General features: G+C 41.5%; 1 long non-coding RNA gene across 1 annotated transcript; it reads left to right on the top strand.

Moving 5' to 3' along the window:
- The first annotated feature begins 2971 nt into the window (after window positions 1–2971).
- Window positions 2972–8315, top strand: LOC306646823. Its single transcript, XR_013759974.1, has 2 exons — window positions 2972–6177; window positions 6301–8315. It is a non-coding gene; the product is annotated as an uncharacterized lncRNA (long non-coding RNA).
- The last annotated feature ends 7338 nt before the right edge of the window (window positions 8316–15653 follow it).

Here is a 15653-nt window from a genome sequence, read left to right as displayed (position 1 = left end):
TGGTTTCAAAAAAAAAAAAAGGGGAAGATCAGCAGGCCATATAGCCCATCTGGTAGAGTGCCTGCCTTGCATGCTCAGGGCCAGAGTTCAATTCCCCAGCACTGTGGGATTGCAGAAGTAACAAAGGAAACCAAAAAAGGGAAGATCAGGAACCAGGGAAAGGTACACGAGAGATAACCTCATGCACAATTACTGAGAAAAGCTCCCCTCTTGCCAAAGCTACTTTAGTTCTGAGACCTGCAATTAGACACTGCTGCCTTGACAGAAAATTCAAGTTGAAAATTCTAGCTCCTATTTCACTAGTTTCTCAAAAAAACAGGACCAAGATTTCATTAGGAATGAACTCTTAAAACAGACTGATCAAGAGTGGTTTGATTACATCCATCCAAATCTCTGATCTGTCTACTTGGGATTATTTTGGAACTTTTAGGATGTAAGTGCCTCTATTTGCCATTTTCCCTGAGATAAGTCTAACGACTTATTGGCAACAGATTTCAAGTAGACATCTTAGATTTAAAATAACCACTGAGGGCTGGGGATAGGGCTCAGTTGGTAGAGTGCTTGCCTTGCAAGCACAAGGCCCTGGGTTCAATCCCCTGTACTGCAAAAATAATAATAATAAAAAAAATAATAAAATAACCCTTGAGACTTAGTTTTGGCATACCAAGATATGAATAAAAATGTATTTTTAAAACCTCATAATGGAAAGAATAAGGACATTTTTTAAGGAGTCATATGTATGTAAACACAATTTCTTTAGACTTCATATACTGAAAATAAGCATTACAATAAAGATTCCTTTCTCTTATGAATCACTTTACCCACAATCCAATACTGCTAATAATTTGATTAAATGGCTAAGTAATTAACCAATACAGGGGAGCTCTAAACAAGAACATTTTAAGGTTCATTAAAAATAACAGATTTACTGCACACCTGTAATTCTAAATTACACCACCAAAAATACACTGAAAAGGGCTGAGCCCAGGCATTCATAGCAGTATGCCAGGAGAATATGAGAACCAGTTTGGAAGTATCCAAATAAACTACCAGGCTGGCTCCACACTTAATACAGTGCAAAATAATAAATTGAGGTGAACTGCTTCTACATCCAGAAACGTCATGGCTGCTGCTGCTGCTGCTACCAGCTTTAAGGCTTCCAAAACTGAATTACTGAATGGTAAAGCAGTAAAAATGTCACCTACTTTATCCATCATGTCCCAAAACTGGTTCACACACTCCTAAAAATGAAAAAATAATTTGGCCTGCAATCTCTTACAAAATTCTAACAATTGCATTTTCAAAGCCACATTCCTGGTTCTTGGAACTACTATACCTTATAATATCAATGGAAATAGCAATTCAGCGGTTCAACCAAATCACGAGAACACAAATTTGGGGGTTGTTCCAAAAACTAATTCGAGTAAGACCCAACTGTACTGTACAGAAATTCTATTGAAGCAGCAGTCCCAAAAACCAAGAACACTGCATCTGGGATGCCACATGACACGTCCTTCAGACAAAAGAAACTTCACTCTTGCCCTAGGAGTATTGGCAGGAATGATTTGGCTGATCAAGGCAGGAAAACAAATCTCACACCAAACATTTTTCCATCATCTGTATTATCTGGAGAAATACCACATGGGAGTAGCACACATGACTATACAGAGATGTTCACGGTGCCTAGTGCTTCTTGCATGTCATGGTCAAAATAAGTGATGGGATAATGATGGCAGTGGCCATTCAGAGTTTCAAAACCCAATGCAGGGAGCACCAGTACACATACCAAAATGGCCTATCCAAGTGTCATCTTTGTCACTGAGATGTTCATCATTTGACAAATCAAGCTCACATCTCTCTTCATGATGAATGCTCCAGAAAACCGATACCTTTCAGTCCTTCAAAAAGACTCCATTAAGGGTGATTTGATTCTAGGGTTCCCTTGGGGGAGATGGGAGCTCAAGGCACACAAATTGTTCTCTACCAACAGTTTTGTCTAAACCAGGGCAAAGCGATCTCCTTAGTACTGAGTGCCACCAGCTGGGCCAAGAATGAGGAAAGAAAGGAAGACAATAGCAGAACAGGAGTGAAGGAGGAGGACACATGTAGTGTGTATGGGGGTAAGACAGAGGACCTTGGGGCAGCCTCCTAGGAACTCCTGGTGGCAGAACTTGATTGCTTCCCCTCCCCAGGCTAAATTTGGATACCTGAGCTCGGATAATGTACATCTTTTGAGGCAAATTACCAAGTAAATATCTTATTTTGAGCTCTCTAATTGCCAATCTATTCTATTTTTCCCAAAGCAGGAAGTCTAACAGTTTAAATAGAAGCTAGCATTTTATAGTTTGGAATCTAAACAGCATACATTTCAGCTACCAAATTTTTATCCCAGGGGAACATCCACAAAATTTAAACAAACCACCTTCCTGCCAGACTTAAAAAGGATTAAAAAAAAAAAAAAAAAAACTAAAAAGATAAAAATCTCTCCCAAATAATGTGAGGAATTGGATGAATTACCTTAAAACAAAAAGGCCACCCTTGAGCCTAATCAAAGCCCTATTAACCGTTATCAAGCCACTAAAATCATTTATGGGCCAAAGGACCATACAAGCCACCCTGCTTGACACACAGGCATGATCACAATAAAAAATGGGGTGGGGTTAACTCTAAGCTTGGACAGAACACACACTCTTCCCAGAGCAGCTTCCACTGACAAAAATTAACCAAGGAATTAGCCACAGAGAAGATGACACACCAACCTTCTTACCCTACTCAACCACCAGTACCATTACCTTTTTCTTTAACCAGGTCTTTAAGTGACTGCCATTTCACATCAAAAGGTATGTTTGTGATGAAGGCTCTGTATCTTTTAGTTGGATTGGCATATGGCTCAAAACGATTGCCTCCTCTTTTTATGTTTTTCTCCTTTCTCTTTTCATTCTGAGTAGGTCGTTCTCCTTCACTGAATTCAAAAGAGGAAAAAAAGAAAACAGTTCATATGTTAGCACAAAAGAGAGCCAATATTTGATCTGACAGGCTTACAACTCCACACAAAGTTACATACATGTAACAAAATGAATACTGGTTTTGATTTGAGACTCTGAAACCTGAAGTGGATAGTTGCAGTAATATATTCCTTAAAACCCACCTATTGGGCTGGGGATATAGCTCAGTTGGTAGAGTGCCCTGGGTTCAATCCCTAGCACCACCAAAAAAAAAAAAAAAAAAAAACCACCTATTAACAAACCATTCCCAAGAAAAATGTACTTTCCTAGACTTGTGAATGCTCCTATAGCTGTAACAGGGAAGTAAAGCCAACTACCTGCCCAAGGTGCGTTAATTCTAAGACAGAAACAAGAAAAGGGAAGATTAATAAAATTTCATGGAATGGAAACACAAGATGGTGCAAAAAGTTCCAATCAATTTTCACTTCATAAAAGTCTTTCAATATTGGGGTGGGGGTATATACAATGCTGCAGTCACTAGGGAAAACCAATTTGGTGATTATTCAAAATTAAACAGAATGGCCATAAAACCCAGTGATTCTACTCCTAGGTACACATCTCCCAAAATTTAAAAGTAGGAACTCAGATATTTGTACACCAATATTCACAGCAGCATTATACATAGAGGCTTTACACAACCAAAGTGTTCACCAAAGGTGAATGAAATGAACAAAATGTAGCATATTCATGCAGTGAAATTTTTCAGGCATCAAAAGGAACTAAGTTCTGAAAGATGCTACAACATGAATGAATCTCAAGACATGATGCTAAGTGAAGTAAGTCAGACCAAAAAAGGACAAGCACTGTATGATTTACTTATATGAGATACCTAGAATAAGCAAATTCATAGAGACAGAAAGTAAAACAGGTTACCAAGGACTGGTGGTTGGTAGAATGGGGAGCTACCATTTAAGGTGTAGAATTTGGGATGATTAAAGTTCTGAGAGTAGAGTCTTGATAGCTATACTACAATGTACTTAGCTATTTACTTAACAGTGGTTAAAATGGTGTATTTTATGCAAAAATCAAAGCAGGTATAGCTCAGTGCCAAAATAAGCAGGCGAGGAGAAAGAAACCATTCTCTACTCAACCCTACTACTTTTAAGTTAGGTAACTCAAGCTGAGCAACTCTGGCAAGCAGAAGACAGAGTACAAACAATTCTACCTTCCACAAAGAAGGGTGGATGCTTTTTTGGCTTAGACTTCACTGTAAAACTCTTTAACTTTGTTAATCTTCCCTTCTCTTTTCCTGTTTCAGTCCTGGAACCAAAGCATATATATCTTTCATACTTTAACATTTCACCTCTAAACTCTACCAATAATAATTTTGGTTTAGAGTGGGACATGAACAGGTTTCAAAGAAACATGCATTTCCAAAGCCCAGCAGGGACCAATCTGGAAGCCATTGTATATACAGTCAGGGCTAGGCCCATGCATAGCTAAGTGAGCTGTTCTCTCAGCTGCTTGCTCAAATGCAGCCCCCTCTGACTATATGGGGACCGACAAGTGGGGAGCAGTAGCTTTGGAGAGTTCCTCAAGGCACTAAGTCTTGCACTTTTTGCTATCTGAGCCCAGTGACTTCCAAACCGCAGGCTGTTGCAGAGTTTGTAATCCATAACAAAAACAGAAAACAAAAAAGCCAAGACTATGGTATTGATGATTTGTAAAACTACCTTTATTTAATTAAAGGGCCAATCTTTACTCTGGGATATGGCTTCCTCGTGCAGGAGAACAACACTGTTCAAACACTAGATGATAGCTGAAGGACTTTCTTTTAATGTACTTAAAAAGTTCTAAGTTAATTTTTTGTAGTCCCCCAAATCATCTTTATTGGTTCTCCATATCCAAACACAAGGGTGACAAGTGGTATAGTAGTGAAGGTACGCTACTACTGGAACTTATACCACACTTGATAAAAGGAAAGCAGGGTTAGGAACGTGGTTCAGTGGTAGAGCACCTGCCTGGCATACACAAGGCCATGGGTTCAATCCCCAGCATCACCCCCCCCCCCCCAAAAAAAAACAGCCTAGGGAAAGCATCTTCCTTGGTGATCTGAGCTATACCAGGCACAGCAACTGCAGGCTACCCTTCACAGGCTAGCAGATAGGGGATGTTATAACCATCTAATCTCCAGATTCACAGAACTCCTCACTCAATCTACCCCAGTTCACAACAGATCTGCTTAGGGTACATGAACATCACTAACAGAAACTACAACTGTCACAAAGGCCCACCTGTCTATTCTGTAAGGTCCTGCACCAGTGTGCCAAACAGAATACATCTGCCCAAATGTTTTTTCCTCTTTCCTGACAGATAAGTTAAAATTCATAAACTATAGACCAATCAACATGCCACAGTTCACCAGAGGGTCTACGGATGAAAATGTTTTAATAAAACTATTTTCCTTTTAAATACTTAGATTTACATTTAAAAAATATTTTGACAAAGTTATAATTTTATTCTGTTTTCAGATTCCTCACCTGTTAGTTACAACCTGTACAAATAAATACAGTCATAATACTGAACAAAATGCCTAGCCCACATTCTGCTGATCCACCAATGGCTAAGAATAAACTGCCCAATCTCACCATAGAAGCTGGGTATTTGGTTTGGGGTTAATCCATATCACATGGCTCAACTTGAGAAAGCAGCTCATTGTAAACAAATCCTGCTCTGGCTAACCATTTCCTCTGTCCATGAAGTTTTCTCATAAGAACTTTCTCGTCACTTCCACCTTTTAAAAAATTAACCATACTGAATATCTAACGATCACCACACCAAATACATTCTTTACAGAACTGTAGAGAAGGACCCTCAAGAAATTTCAGTCAAGACACACGTTCATGATGTTGATAGTGATATCCTGGAAAGTTCACTTTTAAATGTCCAATCCTATTTCTCCCTTCACAAGGAGAAAAATATTCCTTTCTAACCCTAAAATACATATAACATTTAATTCTGAAGGCCTTTTAGAATGACATTTTTATAGAAAGACTATAATTTTACAACATTGATAAAAACAAACTGCTTTATCCTTAAAATATCTTGAGTATCATAGACATTAAAAATGAGGTTTGTGGGGGCTGGGAATATAGCTCTGCTGATTAAGTGCTGCCTAGCATGCACAAGGCCCTGGGTTCACTCCTCAGTACTACCCAAAAACAAAAATGAGGTTTGTGGGGCTGGGGAGATAGCTCAGTTGGTAGAGTGCTTCCGTTCGCAAGCACTAAGGCCCTGAGTTCAATCCCCAGCACCGCAAAAAAAAAAAAAAAAAAAAAAAAAAAAAAAAAAAGAGGTTTGTGCCTGGTATGGTAGCACATGCCTGTAATACCAGCAGCTCAGAAGGCTGAGGCAGAAAGACTGAGTTCAAAGTCAGTCTCAGCAAAAGTGAAGAGCTAAGCAAATCAGTGAGACCCTGTCTCTAAATAAAATACAAAATAAGGCTGGGGATGTGGCTCAGTGGAGTTCAAAGCCCAGTAACTCCACAAAAAAAAAAAAAAAAAAAAAAAAAAAAAAGAGGTTTGTGAGGAATCTACAGCCCTGGATTTGATCCCCAGCGCTGCAAAAAATAGTTTTACCCACACTCTGTTCCTCAGCACCACATACGAAAACAAAATGGATAAATCTAAAACAGTGACAAATCATCATTTAAAATTAAAAATATCAGGGTTGTGGCTCAGTAGTAAAGCGCTTGCCTAGCATATATGAGGCACTGGGTTCGATTCTCAGCACCACATATAAATAATAAAGATCCATCAACTACAAAAAAAAACTAAAAGTAAAAATTAAGTTAAAAAACTCTGATCTTCAAAAAACAGTTGAGTATGAGAAGTTGTGCCAGACTGTAAGGAAATACTTGCAAAGTCTGTATTTGGACAAAGGTGTCATATCCAAAATATGTAAAGGACACCTCAAAACTCAGTAATAACACAATTTTTATAACATGGGCAAAAGATCTAAAGACAGTTCACCAAAGATATATGGATGGCAAATAAACATGTAGAGAAATTCAACATCACCAATCACTAGGGAAAAGCAAAATAAAACCCAGATACCACTACACATCTATCAAAAAAGCTAACATTAAAAAGAATGGCCAAGTCAAGCATAGTGGTACACGCCTGTAATCCCAGCAACTCAGGAAGCTGAGGCAGGAGGACTACAAATTGGGAGGTCAGTCTCAGCAACTTTGCAAGGACCTATCTCAAAGTAAAAATCAAAAAGGAGTGGGGAAATAGCTCAATGGTTAAGCGACCCTAGGTTAAGCCCCCTGCACCAAAAAATAAAGTCATACTATAACAAGGATATGGAGGAACTGGTAAGAATGTAAAGTAGCATAACCACTTTGGCAAAGTTTGGTACTACCTTAAAAAATAATTGCACACTCAACTAGGACCCAACCATCCACAATTAACTACTTACCCAAGACAAAGCATACAGCCACACCAAAATTTATACTCAACTATTCACAGCAGCATTATCTGTAATATCCCCAAGTTGGAAACTCAAATGTCTAACAGGTAAATGAATAAAGTGTATCTATACAACAAAAAGTAATGAACTACATGCAATTACATGGATGAATCTCTGAAGTAATTATCTTCGACGAAACCAGACCCCCCAGAAAAGAACACTACGGTGATTCCACATACACAAGAAAATCATACCTAGCAAACTAATCTGTAGGAGTGTTTTTTAACCTCAGCACTACTAACATTATGAACCAGATAATCTTTTGTTGTGGAGCACCGTTTAGAGCATTGCAGGATGTTTAACAGCATCCACAGCCTCTACTCAGTACCCTAGTCATGAAGGTGAAGATCAAAAATGTCTCTAAGACATATCCGAACTTCCCAGAGGCAGGGGAGGGTGTTCACCCCTGGAGAACACTGATGGAAAGTTGATAAAGGGTTGCCTGGAGCTAGGGGAGTAGGGGGCAGGGAAGAGTTGTTGGAAGGATTGGATTACAAACATGCAAGAGGATACTTGTGCAGAATATGGATACAATCATGATCTAGATTTCAGTGAGGGATTCAAACTGCAAATTTTAAGTACGTGTAGTTCACTGCATCAATTATAAAACAGACTTATACTTCCTGCTCATGTTTGCTACATTTCAAACCTAATCCCAGTAACCTGACTTGGTCACTTTTAACATAAACACATTTGTAATCTTTCAATAGGCAGATCTATCTAAACCAGCTAAGTTTTTACCAATATTGTATTTGCCAACTGAAGCTCTCAACTCCAAACTGCCAATGAAAACTAGATTCTGGCACCCAATTGTCAACCCAAAGTTCTAAATAGACACAGTCAAATAAAATCCCTTTCTGACAAATCTAGCAACTTGCTATTTCATAGTACGCTGATAAATACTGGTCTAAAATGTGTGTTAAGTAAGTTCAGAGCCATTAAAGTAAGATTAATTATAGTATGGCTTTGGAATAGTTTCATTGGCTGATTTCCTTGAAAACTGATCATTTATCTAGTCACTGCTCCAACATACTAAAATTGTACTACACATTAAGTCACAATAAAGTTTTGAGTGCCTACTCCACAAAGGACTGCTATATTCACTGCATTAAAACAGTGATTCCCTACCCTTATGTCTTCATGCCATTACCATGTATAATATGTACTCTCATTACTTGTAGTTTATCAAGGAAAGAGTACAGTTTGAAAGACCATCTCAATACCCTGAAATTCTAATCACATCTTCTGAAGGGCAAGATTTCTCCCCTTCCCCCTTGAGAACCACTCCTTATGTTAAGTGATTCTTCCCAGAAATTCTTTAATCCCTGAGATCTTATAATGCATATAAGATGTGCCAAGCACTTCTAGATCCAGGTCCACCATTTAACTACACATGTGACTCAACTCTTTTCCTATCTAGTTCCATATCAGGAAAACCAGCATAAGCTGTATCCATGGTAGCTCACAAAAGTGCTGTGAGAATCAATAAAGAACAGCCTAACAAAAGGCAGATTGGTAAATGTTTAAAATACCTAAAGAGCAGTACTGCAGGTGACTAGAGCTAGGGTCATACACCAAGGTCTATACCCCAATGTAACCGTGTCTTATACTTGGCCTCAATTCTCTCATCCATAAATGAAGGTTACTCCTTTACAAGTTTAAAGCAGAGACTTGGCACACAGTAACTGTTGCAATGACAAAGTTTTCTACCAATAATTTTCTTGTGGGTTAAGGAAGGGAACAGAAGACTTAGGAAATTTTGTTACTGTAACAAAAAGATTAATAGAGCTCCTGAGTGTGTGCCATTTGTGAAAATGCATTGAGATGTTCTTTTATAATTGGTGCACATTTCCATATATATGCTATACCGTAATAAAACGTTATTCAAAAAGAAAAAGGAAAAAAAAAAAAAAAAAAAAAAAAAAAGGAAGGGAGTGGATTCTAATGTGGTATCTACTGATTAGATTTTAAAACTACCAAATAGAATCTTGGCTGATGAAACCTAGATATTGAACACACTGCAAACTACCAAAGGGACAACTCTGCTTTTAATTCATTATAATTTGAGAGTCCATTTGAGAACCCCTCAAAAAACCAAACACAGCAAGCTAATCTTTGCAGGCTAGTATTTCTTTCCCCAACCATGAAAAAAAAACAAAAGACAAAGTGAAACTCCGGCAATATGCATTCAAATAACCCAAACTCCCAATCTAAACCATTTTGATGTGCTTCAAAATTCCTTGTCCCAGCCAAGCATTGTGGCTCCGGAAGCTGAGGCAGAGGATCAAGAGTTCATAGCCTGCCTCGGTATTCTTAGAGAGGTCTTAAATATAATGAAGTTGCTAAATAAAATATAATGAAGGGCTGGGGATGCTGCTCAGTGGCTAAGTGTCACTGGGTTTGATTCCCAGTACAAAAAAAAGAAAATTACTTGTCCCAACCCGGCCACACCCATAATCTCGGTAACTCTGGAATGGTGAGGAGAATCACAACTTCAAGGCCTACCTGGGTAATTTAGCAAAACCCCGTCTCAAAAATTAAAAAGGATTGGGAATCAAGCTCGGTAGTAGAAAGCCCCTGGGTTCAATCCCCAGTGCCAACAAACAAAACAAAAAATCCTTTTTACCAAGCATACAATCACTTTTTTAAAAATTATTTTTAAGTTGTAGGTGGACATGATACCTTTGTTTTATTTATTTTTATGTGGTGCTAAGAACCTAATCTAGTGCCTCAAGCGAGCTAGGCAAGTGCTCTACCACTGAGCTACAACCCCATCCCTAACAATCACTTTTTAAAGTAGTCAACAATACAAAGCATTGAGAATCTGGGTTAAATAAAACAATTAAAATATGTTAGTGTTATGGAAGCAGCAAAGGCCTTGATGCCAAAATGTCCCCCCTAGAGTCTTTGGTCAACTTGTTTTCTTGTTTAAAAAAGTTTTCCCTTGGGCTGGGGTTGTGGCTCAGTGGTAGACAGAGCTCGCCTACCACGTGTGAGGCACTAGGTTTGATCCTCAGCAACACATAAAAATAAATGAATAAAATAAAGGTCTATCAACATCTAAAAAGATTAAAAAAAAAAAGTCTTCCCACTGGGGACAAAGTGCTTGCCTCCAAACTCAAGGCCTTGGGTTCATCCCTAGCACCACAAAAACAAAAGCTTTCTCAGTGTAAAATAGAGTTAACACCAACAGTACCTCCTCAGAAATCTATGCTAAATATTAAATTTTTAAAACAACTACTCCACACAATAAGGGGGGCACTAGAGAAGAAAAGAGGTACTATGGATTAGACAAAAGGGGAATAAAGGGAGGGGAGGAGGTATGGGGGTAGGAATAATAGAATGAATCGGAAATCATCCTATGTGCATACATGATTACACCACGGGTATAACTGTATATTGTGTACAATCAGAAGAATGAGAAGTTATACTTCCTTTACATACCATGTGTCAAAATGCATTCTATTGTCATGTATAGCTAGAACAAATAAAAAATAAAAACTACTCCAATCAGGGAGTACGTCAAGTCACTAACTTTAAATACTGTATTTAAAAAAAAAAAACAAAAACTAAATCATATTTCTCCAAAATAAGTATTTCCCCCTAAATAGACTAATAGACTAATTCTAAATCTTAACTTTAAATAGGACACATCTGGTCAGGTACAGTGACAACACTCCTTTAATCCAAGCAGCACTGGAGTCTGAGGATCCCAAGTTCAAAGCCACCCTCAGCAACTTCACAAGGTCCTAAAGCAACTCATGAGATCCAGTCTCTAAATAAAATATTAAAAAGGGCTGGGGATGTGGCTCACTGATTAAGCACACTGGGTTCAATCCCTGGTATCAAAATAAATAAATAAATAAAAATAAAAATAAATAGGACACATCTAATCAAAATGAAACCACTCCTCTCACATCCAGCATAGAAATAACTACAAAGCATGCTACCCAACCAGGCAGGGTCCTCCATCATGCTTGCTGGCTGCCTTTCTGGTCTATAGCATATCCCTATAACAGTAGAGATGTAAGTCAGAAGAGCAGACTTCTACTTTCTTCCTATTTCTCAAAGACTTTCAAAATACAAATCCCAATTCCTTAGCTTGCAATTTGGTGCCCACCAGCTGGCCCTCAGTGCTCCAACCTTCTGCTGTAACTCCAGTTTTTTAAAAATAGAGCATAAAGCATAGGGCTGGCAGTGTATAGGTGCCCACTAAGGAAGCATGAGGCTCTGAATTCAACCCCTAACACCATAAAAAAAGTCTTCTTAAAAATAAAGCCGATAGGGGCTGGGGATTTAGCTCAGTGGCAGAGCACTTGCCTGGCATACTCAAGGCCCTGAGTTCTATCCTCTACCCTGGAGGGGAGGAGAAGACCACAGCCAAATCCCTGGTCTTTGCTCAATGTCTTCTCTGCCTCTCTTCAATCATCATTTCTCTTCCTGGGGGAGGACATCCAGTTCCCAAAGTGGGGGAGGGCTTCTTCATGCTCCTCACCAACCATCTTCTAACAGCCTAATTACTACAAAAATGCCAATCCATGTAACTCATCTTGGGTATGGGCTTCTAAAGAGTTTAACTTCAACAACTTTTATCATGCCAGATGTGGGTGCATGCCTGTAATCCCAGAGACTGGAGGCTAAAGCAGAAGGATGATAAATTTGAGGCCAAACTCAGCAACTTAGAACCCTGTCTCAAAATAAAAAATAAAAAGGGCTGGGGATGTGGCTCAGTGGTAAAGTTCCCCGGGTTTAATTTGGGGGGGGGGGGGGGGGGGCCTGAAAGAAAGGAACACATCCCTACCCAGTTTCCAAAGTAAAGTGGTGCTGGGAATAGAGGAAGTTTTTCTCTGGATTTCTATAGGACCAGTTAACCACAGTATATTCGTTTCGTTTCTGCCCATCATTCTTTCTCACCAAAAAGAGAAAGAACATGGATTTTTTTTCCCCAGATTTGTATATTAAGTGCTTAGCTACATTCACTTTCTCTTTTTTTTAATTTATTGCAGTTGTCTATGGACCTTTATTTTATTAATTTATATGTAGTGCTGAGAATTGAACCAAGTGTCTGGCACATGTCATGCAAGTGCTCTTGACCACTGAGTCACAACCCCAATCCCTATATTCACTTTAGATCCTCGTAAACTCATTAAGTTTCACAGGTTAAAATGTGGAGGAAAGGCAAATTTATAGAGAAACAGAATGTATTAGGCATTATCAAGGGCAGAGGAGGTGTGGAAGGGGAGATGGGGGACACTGTATTATTGTTTACTGGATACATTTATATTTGGGATGGTGAGAAAGTTCTGGATTCAGTGGCGAGTTTCACAACATCACGAATGTACTCAACTCCACTAAACTGCACACCTGAAACTGGAGAAAACAGCAAATCTTATAAATGGCGGAAGTGGAAATCCAATCAATGTGTGCCTAGCCTTCCCCATCCTCCACGTTTGTCAACTGATCGTAATCTGAATGAGTGCGTTTCATCCGGGCACAGGTTGACGCTATACTTTTAAGAAACTTTAAAAATCAAGAATTCTAAACAAACCCCCAACTAGGACTCGAAAAGCAGATGCAGTCTGGAATATTTTTCCCCTGAAACTAAAATAAAGAGGTTTTTCTCCCCGCATTTTGTTTGTTTCCACGGCTGAATAAGGAGCAATAGGTCCAGTCTCTCCACTAAAACCTACTGCGCACCTGGGGAGAAGGCGCGCGGTCCGGTGGCAAACTTGAGCCGGGGCCAGAGCCGGTTCCGAGGGACGCCGCCCGCCAGGGGCGGGCAGGAGCCTGGCCCGGGCCTCGCGGCCCTCGGCTACACCTCCCCCGCTCCGCTACCGTTTACCGGGAATGACCGCGCGAGGCCCAGCGCGCGCACTCCCTCCCCTCCCCCACTTCACGGGTGGGAAACTGAGACCCCGGGTGGGGCGGCGGGGGTAGAAACCACGCGTCCAAGGTCACCAACAGGCGGGCGTACCAGCGGGCCTCGGACTCCGCGGTTCTCCGGCTCCGGGGCCCGCGCCATCACCCCCGCGCGCAGCGGCCGGGCCTGAGGCCTTGCTGGCGACGTCTGACCCGGCCAGGGGGAACTGCAGGAGTTGAGCCGCGACGCCTGGCGGTAGGGGGTGATCCTTGCGTGCTCCTAGGGCCACCCGGCTCCCCTCCCCGTAGCCTAAGCCACCCCCGCCCTCGGCAGGGGAAGACCGGGGACGAGGCCCCGCCGAGGAAAGGCCGCCAACAGACCTAACGGAGCCGCTGCCGGCCACCCGGAGGGAGCCCGCCCCGGGACAAGGACCCAGGAAATACTTACCCCTTCGGGCCCGGAGCCCCGTTGCCGCTCGGCACGCCGGGCGCGCCACTCTCCTCCTCCATTTTGGGCTCCGTCGCCGCCACCTCTGCCGCCGCTTCGACCCCTGCCGCCATTTTCTCCGCGTCTGGGCTTTGTGTGAGGGAGCGGGCTGCGCGGCGCTGCGCCTGCGCGCTCACGTGACCCGGACCGACCAGTAACGCCTGAGCGCGACGCGATCGGCTCCCGCTTCCTCCCCTCCGGCCCAGGGCCACGCCCCTTCCCGGGCCACGCCCCCGCCGGGCGCAGGCGCAGACCGACATCTCTGGATTCATTCATTCACGCAACAAATTTGAGTTAAGACACTTACCCGACGCTCCGCCTGCGCTCAAAGTCCTGTAGGGGAGGCATCTGTCTACCCTTCACAACTACGTGTACACACCTGGACCTAGTCACGCCCAGCGTTCTGTAACCAGAGCTGGGAGAGGGACAGCGAAAGTTCTGCCTGGAGGTTCCTGGAAGGTTTAGAGGATTTTTTAGAGACAAGCTAACACCAAATTAAAACTTTCTCCTCAATGTAATTGAAACTATTAGAAGAGACATACAAAGGAAAAGGTTTTTTCTCTTCTCTCGTGGCATGATCGGGGAGCATCCTTACATCATCTCCCCAGGGGCACCACACTTCAAAGCTGGTCTGAGGAGAAATGGGAGCAAGACTGTGCAGGGAGGCAAACAGCTGAGACCAGGAGGGAACTCAAGGACCAGCAGAGCTAATGTGCTTGGATATGATCCTGTATTTCTGCACACCATTAGCGCACCATCCACCAATGCCTAGGACACTCTGCCTACCTCTCTGATCCCTGCCCCTCAATCATACTGTTCCAGCCACAAAGCTCTCTAGTCTGTTGTTCTACAGGCCAAGCAAGTTCCAGCCTCTTGGTCTATGCACTTCACAAAACGAGCTTTACCTTGCCCTCCCAATCAGGGCAGAAAGGGTTTTCCTTTGTCTGTACTTGAGCTATGTATCAGGCAGGAATTTGTGCAGAACACAGAAGTGCCAGGCACTGTACTAAATCTATCAAGGATGTATAACCTTGAACAAGTGATCCATTGCTCTGATGCTCAGTTTGCTCATCTGAAAGTAAGGTTAATCAGAGAATTCGGAGAACCCATGTTTAGGGGCTGCTCTGAGCATTAAATGCAGGCCATTGTTGAGCCCTGGCATGCAAAAAGTGCTCAGAAGTAGGTGCTATTATTAGCATGACCACATTCTGCTTCTTTCCTGAGTCATTATGGGAGGTGGGGCACAAAGCTTAGCAGTGGGGCACAGACCTGGGGTTCTCAACTCAGTTTCCTAAGGCTATAGAACCTCAAGAGTTTTCCTGCACTGGGCTTCAGTCTTCTCACCTGTAAAATGGAGATAATAACAATTCCTTCCCCCAGAGGGTGATAACAAGAGTCAGAAAAGGGAAGGATTTCTGAGAAGGCTCAGAATTGCACCTCATCCATGGTGACCCTTGGTGAGTATGATAGTATCAAGATTATTTAGTGAGTATAAAGAGCCCAGTATAATGTCTGGAGCATGGGAGATGCAAAGTGAGTGGAAACTGTCCTTAACTATCTTTTTCTTTTTGGTGGTGCTGGGGAGCGTAACCCCAGGACTTGCACTTGCTAAGCATGCACTCTATCACTGAGCTATGCCCAAGCCCACATATATTCTTAAAATCATTTATTATATAACCCCGCTACCTGCTCTTCACTTAAAAAGTCAGACGTTGCTTCTTCCTGAGGACTACATAATGGATCCCTCAAAATAAGTCACGCATTTTTTGTCCTTTACCTCCATATAGTCTCTCACTTTGAGTGATTTAGAAATTTAAGTGACAAGTTCA

Source organism: Sciurus vulgaris (genome assembly GCF_902686455.1).
Source record: "Sciurus vulgaris genome assembly, chromosome: 16".
Classification (NCBI taxonomy): domain Eukaryota; kingdom Metazoa; phylum Chordata; class Mammalia; order Rodentia; family Sciuridae; genus Sciurus; species Sciurus vulgaris.
Note: the sequence above shows the minus strand (reverse complement) of the source record. Positions and strands in the feature narration are given on the sequence as shown.